Genomic DNA, 16,583 nt, shown 5'->3' with positions numbered 1-16,583 from the left:
CCCAAAAGTCCTGATTCCGGGGCGCACCTACTCTGAGGCTCTTCAGAGAACCACAAGGCTGGTGGAGAAGAGGTGGAGGCCAAGCCGGCCGGACGGTAATTATTCTGATATTGAGGAGGAGTCTGGGTCTCAAGCTGCTGGGAATCAACCATCAGGATCCCAAGCAGTAGCTAATGTTGATGAAAGCTTGGAGGGTGTATTGGAGCTATTTGAGGCGAGTCAGCAAGGGCATGTGGCCCAAGCCCCTCTAGTCTCCGATACTCTGCAGGAGAACTTGGCGGGTGGGGTGGAGCTGATGGAGGCCAGTGGGGGAATTCACCAAGGGCAAGTGGCCCAAACCCCTCTGGTCTTCTCAGAAATGCCCAGCATACCGGAGGGGTCCGGAGGCCCTACCTTTCATTTTGGGCAGGAAGATGGTGGCGAGGATAGATGGGAAGGTGTAGCTGGGAGATCTAAAAAGAAGAGGGCAAAGAGGGACACGCCTTCAGAAGAATCGGGGGATGAACCCATCCCTTGTGGGCAACATCTGGCAGTGTCCCCTGGAATTCCAACAGACAACTCTTATGCGGTATTGGGTGAGATGTTGAGTCCTATGAGTGGAGCCTCCTCTCCCTACTTGGATCGAGAAGCGGTCGAGCAACTATCGGACGCTATGCTGATGCCACCTAACACGTGATTGTTTTGCCTTTCTGTTCTAATGTCTAATCTCTAAGTTTTCCATTTCGTCCCTCAATGTGAGGGTTTTCAGGGATAAGTCTAGAAGGGCTGCTATTTTAGAATATCTCGCTACTAAGTCATGTGATTGTTTTTGTTTGCAGGAATGCGGTTTGAAAGAGGTCCCAAAAAAATCTGAGTGGGCACATGGGGAATCTATCTGGTCAACCTCCTCATGCAATAAAAATGACGGGGTGGGGATCTTGTTTAAAAGTAAAAATTTTGTTATTGATCATTATATTATTATTGAGCCGGGTAGGTGCATTATGGTTTATGTTAAATTTAAGGGGGTATTGTTTAGAATTATCAATGTTTATGCGCCTGCAGATAGGAGTCAAAGGAAAATTTTGTTTGAGAAATTACAATTTTATTTACCAGGTAGAGTGCCAAGTATGGTGGTTGGTGACATCAACTGCCACCTTGAAGGTGCTAATACGGATAGCACAAGTAAGGTATTCCTACAAAGTATGACAAATAATACTTTAAATGACGTAGTGAAGATTTGTAAAATTAGGCCGATTCCGGCAACGTACCATGCGGATAGGGGTGGTATTCATTCCAGACTGGATTATCTTTTTGTTTCTAGTAATTTTGTAGTTAGAAATTATACACAAGAAAAAGTGGGTTTTTCAGATCATGAATGTGTTAAATGTGAATTAGAGTTAGAGGGAGTGAGGAAGTCGGGCAGAGGGTTATGGAAAATGAATGTGAGTATGTTGGATGATGTAGAGGTGAAAAAGGATTTTAAAAGAATGTTTGATATGCATTGTTTGAGAAAAAATGAGTATGGGTGTATATTGGATTGGTGGGATGGGATGAAGGAAAAGGTGAGAGTGTTCTTTAGGAGAATGGGGTATAAATGGGCAGCGAGAAAGAGGAAGAAGTATGATAGGTCTAATATGAGACTAGAATTTTTGTATAACCTAAGGGACTTAGGGTATGAGGTGGATGAAGATTTGCGTGCTGAAAGGAAAGTAATGAGTGATCTATTGCGTGAAAGGGGTAAACAAATAATTTATCAGGCTAAGTTGGATGTCATTGAGAAAGATGAATGTTGTTCTAGGTTTTTCTTTAAAAAAATAGTTAATGCTAGGAAAGATATAGTGAGTGTGAAAGATGTGAATGGAGTGGAAGTGTGTGGGGAAGGAGTGAAAGAGGTCATAGAAGAGTTCTATGAAGAATTGTATAGGGAAAAGGGGAGAGATGAAAGCTTAGAGGAGGATGTGTTAGGGGCATTAAAAAATAGGATAGGGCAAGAGGTGGGGGCGGGATTAGATAGTAGTTTGTCTGAAGAAGAAGTTAGGTGGGTTATTGGTAATATGGCAAAAAACAAAACCCCAGGTAGGGATGGTATCCCCATAGAGTTCTATCTCAAGTACTGGGATGTAATAGGGAAAGATCTGTTTGAAGTGTATAACTATATGTGGATGAATGGTAAAATTAGTGATTCAATGAAAGAGGGTGTGGTAGTGTTAATTTTTAAGAAAGGTGTGAAGTGTGACTTGCGCAACTGGAGGCCAATTACGTTGCTGAATGCGGACTACAAGGGGTATGCAAGGTTGCTAGCGAAGAGAATGAGTGGAGTGATTGGGCAGGTAGTGCAAGAGGAACAAGTGTGTGGAGTGCCTGGGAGATGTATAGCGGGTAATTTGAGTTTGTTGAGAGATATCATTTGGGATGGCTTACAGAGAGATAGGAGTGTGAATGTATTTTCTATTGATTTCGAGAAAGCTTTTGATAGGCTGTCACATATTTTTTTGTTTAAGGTATTAGAAAGAATGGGATTTCCGAATGTGTTGGTTAGAGCGGTGAAAAGTTTATATGATGGTATTGGGAGTCGTGTGCTGGTGAATGGGTATGAAAGTAATAGGATCAGAGTTAATTCCGGAGTAAGACAAGGGTGCCCGCTTTCGCCGGTAGCCTTTATCTGTGCTATTGAACCATTATTGTCTATGATTAGGAATGATAAGTTTATGAGTGGGGTCAGTATTCCTGGAAGTTGTGGTAAGAATGTGAATGTGTTTGGATATATGGATGATGTATGTGTGGTGAGTGAGAATAAAGCTGAACTGCAAAGAGCTAAATTGCATGCAGACATTTTCTGTGGTGCATCCGCTTTCAGAGTGAATTGGGATAAGTGTGAAGTGAAGTGTTTTGGGGGAGGATGTGATGTTTCGGATTTAAGTGTGAAAGTGGTTGATAGTATAAAAGTATTGGGAGTTAAGTTTGATGAGAGAATGAATGGACATGAGAGTTGGGAAGAAGTGAGAGAGAAAGTGGTAAGAAAGGTGGACTTCTGGAAGTTGCGTGATTTGTCCTTTACAGGGAAAATCTTGGTCATAAAGTGTGTCATTTTACCTATTTTGTTGTATATTGGGAATGTGTTCCCACCAACATGTGTGAACCTGAGAAGAATAAACAGAGTGCTGTTTTTGTTTTTGTGGGGGGTGAAAATGGAGAGGGTGAGGCGTACGACTGTGGTGAAAGCTAGACAGAATGGTGGTTTAAATTTTCCGGATGTGGAGTTATATTTGCGTATTAATTTTATGGTGAATGTGTTGAGATTGTTGAAGGGCAGTGGTAAGGTAGCATGCATGGTGAGGTATTCTGGAGGATGGTTGTTGTGTCGGTTGGGTTGGTGCGAAAGGAGTTTGAAACAGCCCGTGGCTTTTGTGTGTCCTTATTGGTATGTGGGAATGGAGAGCTTTGTGAAAAAAAATGGTTTGAGTGGCTGGAGTATGAGTGATCTAGTTAATAAGAAGAAAGTGTTGAGAGAATGCAAGAAAGAAGAAATAGCGGAAGAGATTAATTTGTTACAGTCAACTGAGGCAGAGAAAGTGTGGAAGAGTGTGGACACGGATGGGATGTTAAATAAGCAGAAGGACTTGGTATGGCTGAGTATGCATGGGGCTTTGCCAGTGAGAGAAGTGCAAAGAAATCGTGGTTTGGCAAGGAGTGATATGTGTCCGAGACAGGGATGTGGGGGTAGGGAAAGCATTGTTCATGTCTTCTGGAATTGCGGCTTTGCCCAAAATGTAATAAGGAAGGTGGGAAGGTTAGTGAAAGACTTGACAGGGATTAGTTACCTGACATTTGCTTTTGTGTTGTTTGGCATTGGTCTGAGTGGTAAGAAAGAGAGTAGAGTTTTGTGGTTGATAATGACTGTTTTGAAAGAAGTTTTGTGGGATGCAAGGAATATGTGTGTGTACAAGAGAGAAGTGTGGGAAGTGAATGACTGTGTCAGGTTATTTTTGAGTCGACTGTATATTTGTTATTTGTGGGATGTTAAAAAAGGTGGAAAATTTGATGCTGAGGGGATTTGGAAAACCAAAAAATGGAAACAACTTGTGAACCTATGATGTATTTGATTCTGTTTTATTCTTGAATTAAAGTGCCAGATGATGATTTGATTGACATGCTAGTTTAAGTGCAATGGTTAATCAAACCTGATGGTTTTAAAAAGAAAAAAAAAAATCTGTTCTTATCAGTTTAATATCTGATACGTCCCCTATCTGGGGACCATATATTAAATGGATTTTTCGAACAGGGAGATGGAAAAAGAGCTTGCTCTGTCCACTCCACGCATTGACCTGGTATTGCAGTACCTCCAGGACCGGTGCACCCCTTCTAATGCAGTATGAAAAACAGAATGAAATTGAAATTGAGATTGGATTGCAAGCATCATCCTTCCAGCCAAGCAAGTGGAAAGTTGTGTGTGTCGTGCCTCTTTCAGCTTCTCCTCTGTCTGCCCAGTCAGTGCAAGTGCAGTGTTGCTTTTTGCATATAATACCTGCATCTAGTCTGTCAATTTCCTAATTGCATCAGCTGTTGGTTGTTTCCAGCACCAAGCAACCCAGCCAGCCAGCCAGTCTCCTCACACCCTGGATCCAATTAGGAGTGATGATTGGTTAATTGGCTTATCACCTGAATGAATGAATTGTTTGGACCTCCTCCCCTCCTCCACGTTTGATTTGGGCCTGTTGTGCACACCTCGGAGGGTTGCTGAGTCGTCTCTGGCAGGCAATCGACCCTTTTTGTATCAAGTTGGCTGGATGTAACCATTTAGCTTTTGCAGTGCTTCAATAAATGAGTAAAGTTTGCCTGTGTCTCCCTCTTGTGGATCTTTTCAACTAGATTACTTGGAGGCTAAAAAGTAGCCCAGCACTTCCTATGCAGCTGGACTTACCTTGTCTGGGCAATGGACGGAACACTGCGCGTGTCACAAGAGCCTTGTCAGGTCAAGAGGTCAAAGAGGTCAAGAAAGGTCAGGTATTGGATGACATCACAAGGGCCCTGATGGAACACTCAACAATAGGGCCATGACATCACAATCAACAATGTTTTTTTTTTTTTTTTTTTTTTTTTTTTTTTCACAACTTCTCCATTCACTCCTGTTTTTCATTTTTACTACTGCTTGGCGTGCTTTGGCACCAGGAATTTCGTGCGGCGAAAAGGCGTGTCCAACAGCGGTGGGCGGAGCTATGCAAATGGCGAACACGAAGAGCAGCATTCTGGTGATTTCTGAGCGTAGGACGCACGTTTTTTCTTGTTTTGTGAGCGAGCAAGAAGCCTCCCGGACTGTGGCTATGGCTGGGGCCTGTAGGGCAGTTGCTATGAGAAGTGCTCAGCATTGGCGATAAGCGGCCCCGTTGTCGAGGCCGAGCGGGTATCGCTTCTCGGCCTTTTGGCGAAGACCAAGTGTCTAACCAAAGAGGCAGCTGAGTCAGGACCCTTGAACCCTCGGCCTGGTGGCATCGGCATTGCGCCTTAAGCCACCTGCTGCTATAGGGGGGGAAGGTATCCAGACATGGCGACTTCGGCGATCCCGACCACATCTCTGCGTTATGCAATAGAGGAACAGAAGATCCGCAACAGCTTCCTGATCTCCGTGGAGGAAGATGCTGACGAAAAAATGACCCTGAAACATCTGGTCCACACTGTCCTGCTTGGTGTCCTGGAAGTCCAGCGTGATGATGTCCTAGCGCTTCAAGAGGCTCCGCTGAAGTTCACCTTGACTTTTACCTCGGTTTCTGCAGCCAGATCCTTCTACAAGAACATTGTGAGAAACATCTGCCATCCGGAACTAAGGGGACTCCACTTCATTGCTCTTTTCTCTGAAGAAGAGACTGTGATCACCGTCCATATGGGGAATCCTTTTGTTTCCGTTGAAGCCATCACTTACTTCTTGGGAAAATATGTCACCATTAAAAAAGGAGGAGTGAAAATTGACAACTCTGAAGGATTCTGGTCTGGGAAATACCGGTTTATTGTCAAGCTTATCGACGATCCAGATGGAACACAAGGCAGACGTCATCCGCCCTCCACTTTCATGATTGGGAAGGACAGAGGGAGACTGTTCTACAGTGGAATGCCCATTTTCTGCAGGAAGTGCTACTCCTTTGGGCACAAGCAGGAGAACTGTCCTGAAGGAACTCCCATTTGTAAGAACTGTTACGAGAAGGGACATTCTACATCCAGCTGTCCCAATGAGAGAAAGTGTAATGTCTGCGGGGCAGTTGGACATGCTTTCAGAGACTTTAAGCTGAAAAAAACTTTTGCTGACGCTGCTAGGAGTCAACCTAAACCACCTCCGGCTCCAGCAGCGGAACCTGCACCGGCACCTGATCCAGTACCACCTGACCCTGCGCCAGCCCCGGCTGACCCCTCGGAAGATGTCCCTGGAAGTTGGGGTGACTGCCCTGATGGGCAAGCTTCTGAAGGTTCTGTCGTACCAGATACAGCCCTTGGCGAAGCTATGGAGACAGAGACTGGCAGGAAAAAAAGGAGAAAATCTGCTGGTGAAACATCCGGAGAGCAGGAATCCACCGGCTCATGCAAAAGGTTGCCAGTATACAAGCAGGTGCCCCTCATACCACCTGCCAAGGTTCCACCAGACAAGGCCCATCTGTCTGACCCGGCTTACATTCAGGATGTGGACTCTGATATTGTTGATAGTCCGGTTCGACCAGGTGGCACCATGTCGGATTCGGACTCCCTGGAATCGTAAATGTAAATGTCTAATACCATCTGCGTGTCCTCACTGAACGTGAGGAGCCTGAAGAGCCCAACCAGACGGGCTGCTTTATTCAACTACTTGACCACTGTAAAAGCAGACATACTCTTCTTGCAAGAATGCGGGATACAGCACGACCTAAATTATGCATATCTCAGGAAAGATTGGACAATGGGTGAATCCATATGGTCCGGCGAAAATGAGTCCAAGTCTTCTGGAGTGGGAATCCTGTTTAAGTCAAGGGACTTTAAAGTAAACTCCTACACTGAAATAATTCCTGGAAGAGCCCTTCTTGTTAACATCACCTACCTGGGAGTTGATTTTCGTTTGCTTAATGTTTATGCCTCCCCTGCAAAAGAAGCCAGAGCCCAATTGTTGGAAACTCTCCAAGTCTACATACCTGGTCCTACTGAAATCATCGTATCAGGAGACTTCAATTGTGTAATATCTGGGGAGAAAAGAAGCTCAGGTGAGCCCAGGAAAGACAAAACAGAAAAACAACTGAAAAACCTACTTACCGACTTCAGACTTCAGGATGTATGGAAGAAGCTCAACCCTTCTGAACCAGGTTACACCTGGGAAAATGCAAACACCAAGTCACGCATTGACTTCACTCTAACATCAGAGAGAATAACACCAATATCTGCTAAACTTGAACAAAACATCTTTTCTGACCACAAGCTACTAAATACCACCCTACAGATTCCCAGACTCCTCAAAGCCAGAGGAGTCTGGAGGCTTAACACATCTTTACTCAAAAAAACTGAAATAAGAACAGATTTTGTCCTCTTCTTCAAACAGCTCCAAACCAAGAAAATAGAATACCGGTCCACAATTACATGGTGGGAAATGTGTAAACTAAAAATCAAAGAATTCTTTATAAGGAAAAGTGTTGCCATTGCCCAAGAAAAGGCAAGGACTTTTAAGAACTTAAATATCCAGCTACAAACCTTCTACAAACTCAAAAGTGTTGGAGTAGAAATGGAAGATCTGATTGCCAAACAAAAAGAAAAAATCCAAAAGCATATTGAGGATAAAGGCAAAGAGATCATACACAGCACCAAGATAGAGTTACTTGAACAAAATGAAAAGTGCTCTCGCTTCTTCTTCAAAGAAGCCACTAAAGCCCGCGAAGTCACCACGGAACTAGAAGGTGAGACAGAGATCAGCGGAATGCTGGACAAAGCTCATGTTTTTTACCAAGACCTTTTTAACCAAAAAAATATAGACAAGTCCTTCACAGATGATGCTCTGAATGCACTGTCATGCACTTTATCCAAAAGCGAACAAGACCAGCTAACTAAAAAAGTAACCCTAGATGAGGTGAACATTGCACTTAAAAGCTTGACCACTGGAAAAGCACCAGGTTCAGATGGACTCCCTGCGGACTTCTACAAAGAATTCTGGGACATTTTGCAAGTCGATCTTTATAATGTGTTTTTAGATGCCTTCAATGCGAATGTGTTACCAGCCTCCTGGAGAAGTGGCCTAGTGTCGCTCATTTTCAAGAAGGGAGATAAGACAAGTCTGGCGAACTGGAGGCCTATAACATTGTTAAATACAGACTACAAAATCATGTCCAAGATTTTAGTTAACCGTTTTAAAGGAGTTTTATCAAGTATTATCCATGAGAACCAAGTCTGCGCAGTACCAGGCCGAAGCATAGCTGAGCACCTTAATGCCATAAAAGACATCCTATGGTTCCAGCAAGACCGCAAGCAAAACCTAGCAATACTGTCATTGGACTTCCAAAAGGCCTTTGACAGGGTGTCTCATGTGTTTTTATGGTCAGTTTTAACAAAAATGGGCTTTCCGGACTCTTTTATACAGAAAATACAACTTTTATACAAAAACTCTTTTAGTAAAATCTTAGTAAACGGATTCCAATCCAAAGAAGTACAGCTGCTGTCGGGTGTAAAACAAGGTTGCCCGCTATCACCCATCTTATTTATTTGTTCTATAGAACCGCTGCTAGCAATGATCCGCAAGGACAAAGTGATAAGAGGCGTGCCCCTGCCTGGAGGTAGTGGACTCGCTGCCAAAGTCATCGGCTATATGGACGATATCTCCATCCTTTGCACAGATCAAGCTGCCTTGAGAAGAGCGGTCCAAGTCACTGAGCACTTTTGCCAAGCCTCGGCTTTTAGACTGAACATTGATAAGAGTGATTGTTTTACTATTGGCAACTGGAAAGATATATCTATTCCGCATCTAAAGCTGCAGAGTGACAAAATAAAAATCCTTGGGGTGATCTTTGACAAACCAAATAAAGGGAAAGAGAGCTGGGAAATAGTGAAAGAAAAGATCCAGAAGAAGATTGACTACTGGAAGCTGAGAAAACTGACTCTGGTTGGTAAAAACTTAATCATCAGAGCTATCCTGTTGCCCATCATGCTGCATATCAACTTGGTATACCCACCCAATGACCTGATGGTAAGGAAATTGCAGAGGCTCCTTTTCCAATTCGTCTGGAGTTCCAGTTTCGAAAAACTAAAGAGAGAGATCATGCACAAGTCACTTTCATCTGGCGGTAAGAACATCCCAAACGTCAAAAGGTTCTTATACACCAAATACTTCAGCTTCTGTTTCAAACATCTAACCTCTACAAACAGCTGGTCCTTTTTCCTAAGATTTGCTGCAGGACATATCTTCCGTAGAAGAAAATGGCTCTCCATCTCACTTACCTGTCCAGTTCTAATTTCACCTCCTGCGCATTATGTCATCTTGGAGAAAATCATCCGCTGGTATAATTTAGAGTCTTATGAAACAGGGATACTAAAAAATTCCAGCCGCCTGCTGATGGAAATAAAAAAGAAAGAAGAGAATATGACATCCATAAAAAACTTCGCTTACAACACTTGTTCTAAGATCTGGAAAAAGGTGAACCATACTTACCTCTCAAATGAGCACAAAGATGTTGCCTGGATGATAGTGCACGACTGCCTACCAACACGCGAATTCCAGTTCAGAAGAGGTCTGAGTAGGATACAGAAATGCCCAAGACCCAACTGCGGTTACATTGAAACAACCCTGCACATCTTCTGGAACTGCAAATTTGCACAAAACGTCTGGAGAGAATGTGGTGAACTTTTAAAATTTGTAACTGATCTTAGATTTTTATCTCACGAAGTTGTGTTTTATGGAATCCATCCGGTTTTACCTAAAGAAAAAGAAAGAGTTTTATGGTGTTTTATAAACTGTATTAAAAGTGCAATATGGAAATGCCGCAATATTTTAGTGTTCAGAAGAGATCTTATTGATGAAAGACAATGCATAAAGATAGCACTCAGTGAACTTTATCTATACTATTTATATGACAAAAAGCACCTTGGTGGGAAAAAAGCAATGAGCATATGGCACTTTAACCTTTGGAATATGTTGTTCTAGAAGCACTTTACCACAAGTGAAAAACACTTTACCGTGAAACACAAAAACACACGAACACTTTTCAAATATAAATGCAAAATCTGTTCTTATCAGTTTAATATCTGATACGTCCCCTATCTGGGGACCATATATTAAATGGATTTTTCGAACAGGGAGATGGAAAAAGAGCTTGCTCTGTCCACTCCACGCATTGACCTGGTATTGCAGTACCTCCAGGACCGGTGCACCCCTTCTAATGCAGTATGAAAAACAGAATGAAATTGAAATTGAGATTGGATTGCAAGCATCATCCTTCCAGCCAAGCAAGTGGAAAGTTGTGTGTGTCGTGCCTCTTTCAGCTTCTCCTCTGTCTGCCCAGTCAGTGCAAGTGCAGTGTTGCTTTTTGCATATAATACCTGCATCTAGTCTGTCAATTTCCTAATTGCATCAGCTGTTGGTTGTTTCCAGCACCAAGCAACCCAGCCAGCCAGCCAGTCTCCTCACACCCTGGATCCAATTAGGAGTGATGATTGGTTAATTGGCTTATCACCTGAATGAATGAATTGTTTGGACCTCCTCCCCTCCTCCACGTTTGATTTGGGCCTGTTGTGCACACCTCGGAGGGTTGCTGAGTCGTCTCTGGCAGGCAATTGACCCTTTTTGTATCAAGTTGGCTGGATGTAACCATTTAGCTTTTGCAGTGCTTCAATAAATGAGTAAAGTTTGCCTGTGTCTCCCTCTTGTGGATCTTTTGAACTGGATTACTTGGAGGCTAAAAAGTAGCCCAGCACTTCCTATGCAGCTGGACTTACCTTGTCTGGGCAATGGACGGAACACTGCGCGTGTCACAAGAGCCTTGTCAGGTCAAGAGGTCAAAGAGGTCAAGAAAGGTCAGGTATTGGATGACATCACAAGGGCCCTGATGGAACACTCAACAATAGGGCCATGACATCACAATCAACAATGTTTTTTTTTTTTTTTTTTTTTTTTTTTTTTCACAACTTCTCCATTCACTCCTGTTTTTCATTTTTACTACTGCTTGGCGTGCTTTGGCACCAGGAATTTCGTGCGGCGAAAAGGCGTGTCCAACAGCGGTGGGCGGAGCTATGCAAATGGCGAACACGAAGAGCAGCATTCTGGTGATTTCTGAGCGTAGGACGCACGTTTTTTCTTGTTTTGTGAGCGAGCAAGAAGCCTCCCGGACTGTGGCTATGGCTGGGGCCTGTAGGGCAGTTGCTATGAGAAGTGCTCAGCATTGGCGATAAGCGGCCCCGTTGTCGAGGCCGAGCGGGTATCGCTTCTCGGCCTTTTGGCAAAGATCTAGGTCTTGCCAGAAGGTCTTCCGACCATGCTCTTGGCCCTGCAGCTTGTCTAAAGCTGCTCGCTGCTATTGGGAGAAGGGAGGACACCCGGGAAGGCGATCAGAAGATTGGAGATGGGCGTGCGTATCGACTACGCTAGGACCGGAGACTTCCGGGTCCGCAATGCTTTTGCGATTTCTGTGGAGGAAGGAAAGAAGGACAAGTTCACGGATGAATTCCTGGTGAAAGAGGTACTCTTTAAAATTTTGAAAGTCAAGATGCTTGATGTCTTATGTTTACAAGATAGAATTGGTGGACGCCGTGTGTTGGTCTTAACTTCCATTGGAGCTTGCCATAACCTATACATGCACTTGGAAGCTAACAAAAATAACCCAGACCTGGATGGGTTGACTTTTACTATATTGTACAATAGAGACGTGCACTTAGTTGTCTTCATGTACAACCCATATGTGGACACTGATGACATTTTCCTGTTTTTGACCAAATATTGTGAAAAAGTTACATATTCGCACAAGATCATGGGCAGCCACGGGTTATGGACTGGAAAGCATAAATATTTTGTGAGATTCCGACCTGATCCTTTAAGCCCAGGAGGAATGAGCCATCCTCCTCAAAGTTTTGCGATTGGCAAAGAAAGAGGCTTGATCTTCTTCCAGGACGCTCCAGCTTACTGTCGTAAGTGTAAAGTGTATGGACACATACAAGAGTACTGTGATCAAAGTGCTGTTGTTTGCTCAAAATGCCGAAAAGAAGGGCATGTTACGAAGGATTGCAAAAACCCTATCATCTGTAACCTTTGCGAAAAAGAAGGTCACGCGTTCAAGGATTGCCCTTCCCGGGGTTTCAGATCAAAGAGTACATATGCAGATGCTGTCAGGGCAAGAGCTAAAGAGCCTCCACAGGAGGCAGAACAGCAACCTCAGACTTCAGTGCAAACCTCCCAGGAGCCTTTGCGGCCACAGATTAACATAGAGTCGGCTGAGAGTACTCACCAGTCTATTCATCCCATTGCCTCTGATGAGAACACAGAAAATGTGGAGATGGACTTTTTTCAAGCAGAGGAGTTTCCCCAGATTTTCGGAGCAGGTTCAGATCTCCGGGGAGAAGGGGAGGCGCTCTCTCCCTTACCCAGGTCTCCGAAGTTTGGTTGGGACGAAATGGAGGATCCACATGATGAGGAGAAAAGAGAGCAAGGAGACTTGGCGTCCACCAGTGCTTTTATATCACCTTCCTTGATACCGGCAGAAGAAATCTTGGATGCCGTTGTAAAAAAACCCCGCTTACTGCCTCCACAATGCACCGAACAGGAGCAAAGTCCGGTTAGACAGGATATATATCCTGGCTCGTGTATTCCTGAGAATGCTGCCTATTTGGATGATGCAAGGGCGAGAGACTTCGCTTTCGGAGGCCAACCTCCAGGCGGGGTAGGATGATGAACTTGTGGGTTACAGACAACTATACCCGAAATAACATCTTATAATGGGTAAGACTGAACTCAATGTTATATCTTTGAACGTCCGGTTATTAAAATCTAAAGCCAGACGAACTGCTGTCTTCGATTGGATCAAGAAGCAAAAGGCAGATATTGCTTGCCTACAAGAGTGTGGCATTGTTGAACCGGTGCCTGCTTGTGAGTGGACTTATGGGGGCTCAGTATGGTCGGGCTCCAGTGTGAACAGAAACGATGGCGTTGGGATTCTATTATGTAATAAGGACTGTTCTTTTGAAAATTATACGGTGGTGGAGGCGGGAAGATGTGTTATTGCCATGATTAATTACAAAGGGTGGAGGGTGAGGGTAGTCAATGTTTACTGTCCTACGGAGAAAAAGGAGCGATTAGATTTGTTAGAGAGGTTGAATATTTTGTTGTTAGGCAGGATGCCGACTATTTGGTTAGGAGATTTCAATTGTACAGTTGAAGGGGAAAAGTTAGATATAACAGGGAATAAGTTGAGTAAAATAGTGGCAGATCTTTCTTTAGTGGATGCAGCTTTGACGCTAGGAAAGCCTCCACCTGCCACTTATAAAGCAGACAGGGGGGGCATTACGTCTAGGATTGATTTTGTTTTTTTGTCCAAGGGTTTAAGTTGTAAAAAAATGTTACAGTTTGATGTTATATTCACTGATCATATGTGTTTGTCTGTTTGTGTGGAAGGTGATGAAGAGACTAGGTATGGTAGGGGTGTATGGAAATTAAATATGGTTTTGTTGGAGGATGAGAAGGTGATGAGAGTTTTGAAGTATCAGTATGAAAGGTGGAAGTTGAGAAAGAATGATTTTGTGAATGTGTTACTTTGGTGGGAATGGATAAAGTCAAGAATTAGGCTTTTTTTTAAGAAATGGGCCTACAAAAGAGCAAGGAGGCTGAGAAATGAATATAAGGACCTAATTTTGAGGATTGAGTGGTTGAGGAAACTGAGTGGTATGGGAGTGGATGTGAAAGATTTGTTAGAGGATGCAAGAAGAAAAAAGAATGTGTTTATGGAAAGGAAGGGTAAAGAGATTATTTTTAGGACGAAAGTTGATATGATTGAAAAGAATGAAAAATGTTCTAGATTTTTCTTTAAAAAAGTATGTGATAAACGAAAGGATATGGAGGAATTGATGAATAACAGTGATGAGTGTGTTAGTGGTAAAAGTGTGATTGGTGTAGTGGAAGATTTCTATGGGAAGTTGTATGAGAGAAAATGGATTGATGAAGGTCTGATGTGGGAGTTATTGAATGGTTTGGATGAGAAGCTTAGTGTGGATAGTCAAGTTTTGTTGTGTAAGGATATCTTGATAGAGGAAGTAAGAAAGATTGTTTGGAGCTGCAAAAAAAATAAGACGCCGGGTAAGGATGGATTGCCGATTGAGTTGTATATGAGAATGTGGGAGTGGATTGGTAAAGATTTTGTGGAGGTTTGTAAGTATATGTGGGTGAATGGAGAAATAGGTAAGTCTATGAAGGAGGGTGTGGTGGTTTTGATTTTCAAAAAAGGTGATAGAAATAAGGTTGAGAACTGGAGACCTATCACGTTATTAAATGCCGATTACAAAATTTATACTAAGTTGTTGGCAACTCGGATGCGGGATGTGGTTGGTGAGGTTGTAAATGAGAGTCAAGTGTGTGCTGTGCCTGGTAGGAGTATGAGTGGGAATTTAATGTTGTTGAGAGATGTGATTGGTGACTGTATGTATAGAAAACAGAAATGCATGTTGTTTTCAATTGATTTTGAAAAAGCGTATGATAGAGTGGCTCACCGATTTATGTTTGTTGTGTTGGAGTGGATGGGGTTTCCAAAGAGTTTTGTGGATAGTGTGAAGAGTTTATATAGGAATGTGTCGAGTGAATTTTTGATCAATGGTTGGTTGAGTAGAAAAGTGAATGTGCAGAGTGGTGTGAGGCAGGGCTGTCCTATGTCGCCTGTACTTTTTATTGTTGTGATTGAGTTGTTAATGTGTTTGGTAAGAAAGGATAAGGTGATGAAAGGTATGTTGATTCCAGGAAGTATGGGTAAAACTGTTAAGGTACTTGGATATATGGATGACGTTGTGATTGTTAGTGATAATTTGGCTACCATGAGGAGAGGAAGGTTATGGCTGGATATGTTTTGTGGGGTGTCTGCTTTTAAAGTGAATTGGAGTAAATGTAGTTTCAAATGTTTTGGTGATAGGAGTATTTGTTTGGAGAATGTGAAGAATGAGAGTGGGGATGTGAAGGTGTTGGGTATCCGATTTAATGATGATTTGAAAGGGAATGAGAGTTGGGATGAGTGTGGAAGAAAGATAGAAAAAAAGATAAATTTTTGGAGAATGAGGGATCTTTCGCTGTCAGGGAAAGTGTTAATTATCAAGGCAATCATTTTGCCAATAGTTCTTTTTGTGGCTGGAGTCTATCCCGCGTGTTCAAAGAAAGTTAAGAGAGCGGAGAAATTGGTTTTTTCTTTCCTTTGGGGAAGTTGTATGGAAAGACTGAAAAGAGAGCATGTGTATAAAAGATGTATGAATGGGGGCTTGGATTTTCCAAATTTTGAATTTTTCTTGGTTTAAATTATATAAAAAAATTTGTGTGTCTGGTGGAAAAACAAAACAATTGCGCGTACATGATGAAATATATGTCTGGATGGATGATGTATGGTCTGAGGTGGTGTAAAAGAGATGCTAGAGTGCCTGTGTCGTTCAAATGTCCAGTATGGTATGAGGTGATTGAGAGTTTTATCAGAAAATATGATTTATTGGCTGTAGGAATGAATGAGTTTAAGGATAAGAAGAAAGTGATGGCGAAACTTAGACAAAGTGAGAATGCATGTGATATTGTGGGGTTGAGTTCGGATGCTGCAGTAAGTGTGTGGAAGAAATTGATGATTGCTGGTACAACTAACAGACAGAAAGACATTGTGTGGATGGGGTTTCAAAACATCTTGCCAGTACGTGAGTTTCAGAAAAGAAGAGATCTAGTGAGAACAGAAACTTGCCCAAGGGAAGGTTGTGGGGAGGATGAATCTGTGAGACATTTGTTTTGGGAGTGTGGGTATGCAAATGAAGTATGGAGAAGTGTGGGTGGGTTAGTGAAAGAATTGACGGGTGTAGTGAATTTGGTTTGGAAGGTCGGGTTGTTTGGTATTGGCGCAAGTGGGAGGAGAAATGAAAGAATTTTGTGGTTCATCATGGTTTGTATTATGGAATGTTTGTGGGATGTAAGAAATTTGTTAGTCTTTAAGAGAGAAATTGTGACTGTGAATGAGTGTGTAAAATTATTTTTGTCTAGGCTCTATGTAATTTATGTGTGGGATAAACAGTATGGTGGTGGTGTGGATTCTGAGGGAGTGTGGAAGTTCAAAAAGTGGAGATTTTTGATCAAGAATTAATTTAGACGATGTACGGTTTTTGTATTTTGTCTCTGATGTTGTTTTGTTGTATGGTGTTTGGAACTTGTATATGTAAACTTTGAATTTTTGTTTTAAAATAAAATAAAATTAAAAAAAAAAAAAATCTGTTCTTATCAGTTTAATATCTGATACGTCCCCTATCTGGGGACCATATATTAAATGGATTTTTCGAACAGGGAGATGGAAAAAGAGCTTGCTCTGTCCACTCCACGCATTGACCTGGTATTGCAGTACCTCCAGGACCGGTGCACCCCTTCTAATGCAGTATGAAAAACAGAATGAAATTGAAATTGAGAT

The 16,583-nt window shown here is 42.6% G+C and overlaps 1 non-coding gene and 2 pseudogenes across 1 annotated transcript; all 3 read left to right on the top strand.

The window, feature by feature from the left end:
* The first annotated feature begins 4,163 nt into the window (after positions 1 to 4,163).
* LOC121006430 lies at positions 4,164 to 4,341 on the top strand (annotated as a pseudogene).
* A 5,826-nt stretch (positions 4,342 to 10,167) lies between these two features.
* Positions 10,168 to 10,346, top strand: LOC121006365 (annotated as a pseudogene).
* A 6,002-nt stretch (positions 10,347 to 16,348) lies between these two features.
* On the top strand, positions 16,349 to 16,542 carry LOC121006405. The gene has a single exon (XR_005780254.1). It is a non-coding gene; the product is annotated as a U2 spliceosomal RNA (small nuclear RNA).
* Positions 16,543 to 16,583: the final 41 nt, after the last annotated feature.

This window comes from Bufo bufo, chromosome 6 (assembly GCF_905171765.1).
Source record: "Bufo bufo chromosome 6, aBufBuf1.1, whole genome shotgun sequence".
In the NCBI taxonomy this organism is placed as follows: Eukaryota; Metazoa; Chordata; class Amphibia; order Anura; family Bufonidae; genus Bufo; species Bufo bufo.
This window is presented reverse-complemented; position numbering and strand designations above follow the sequence as displayed.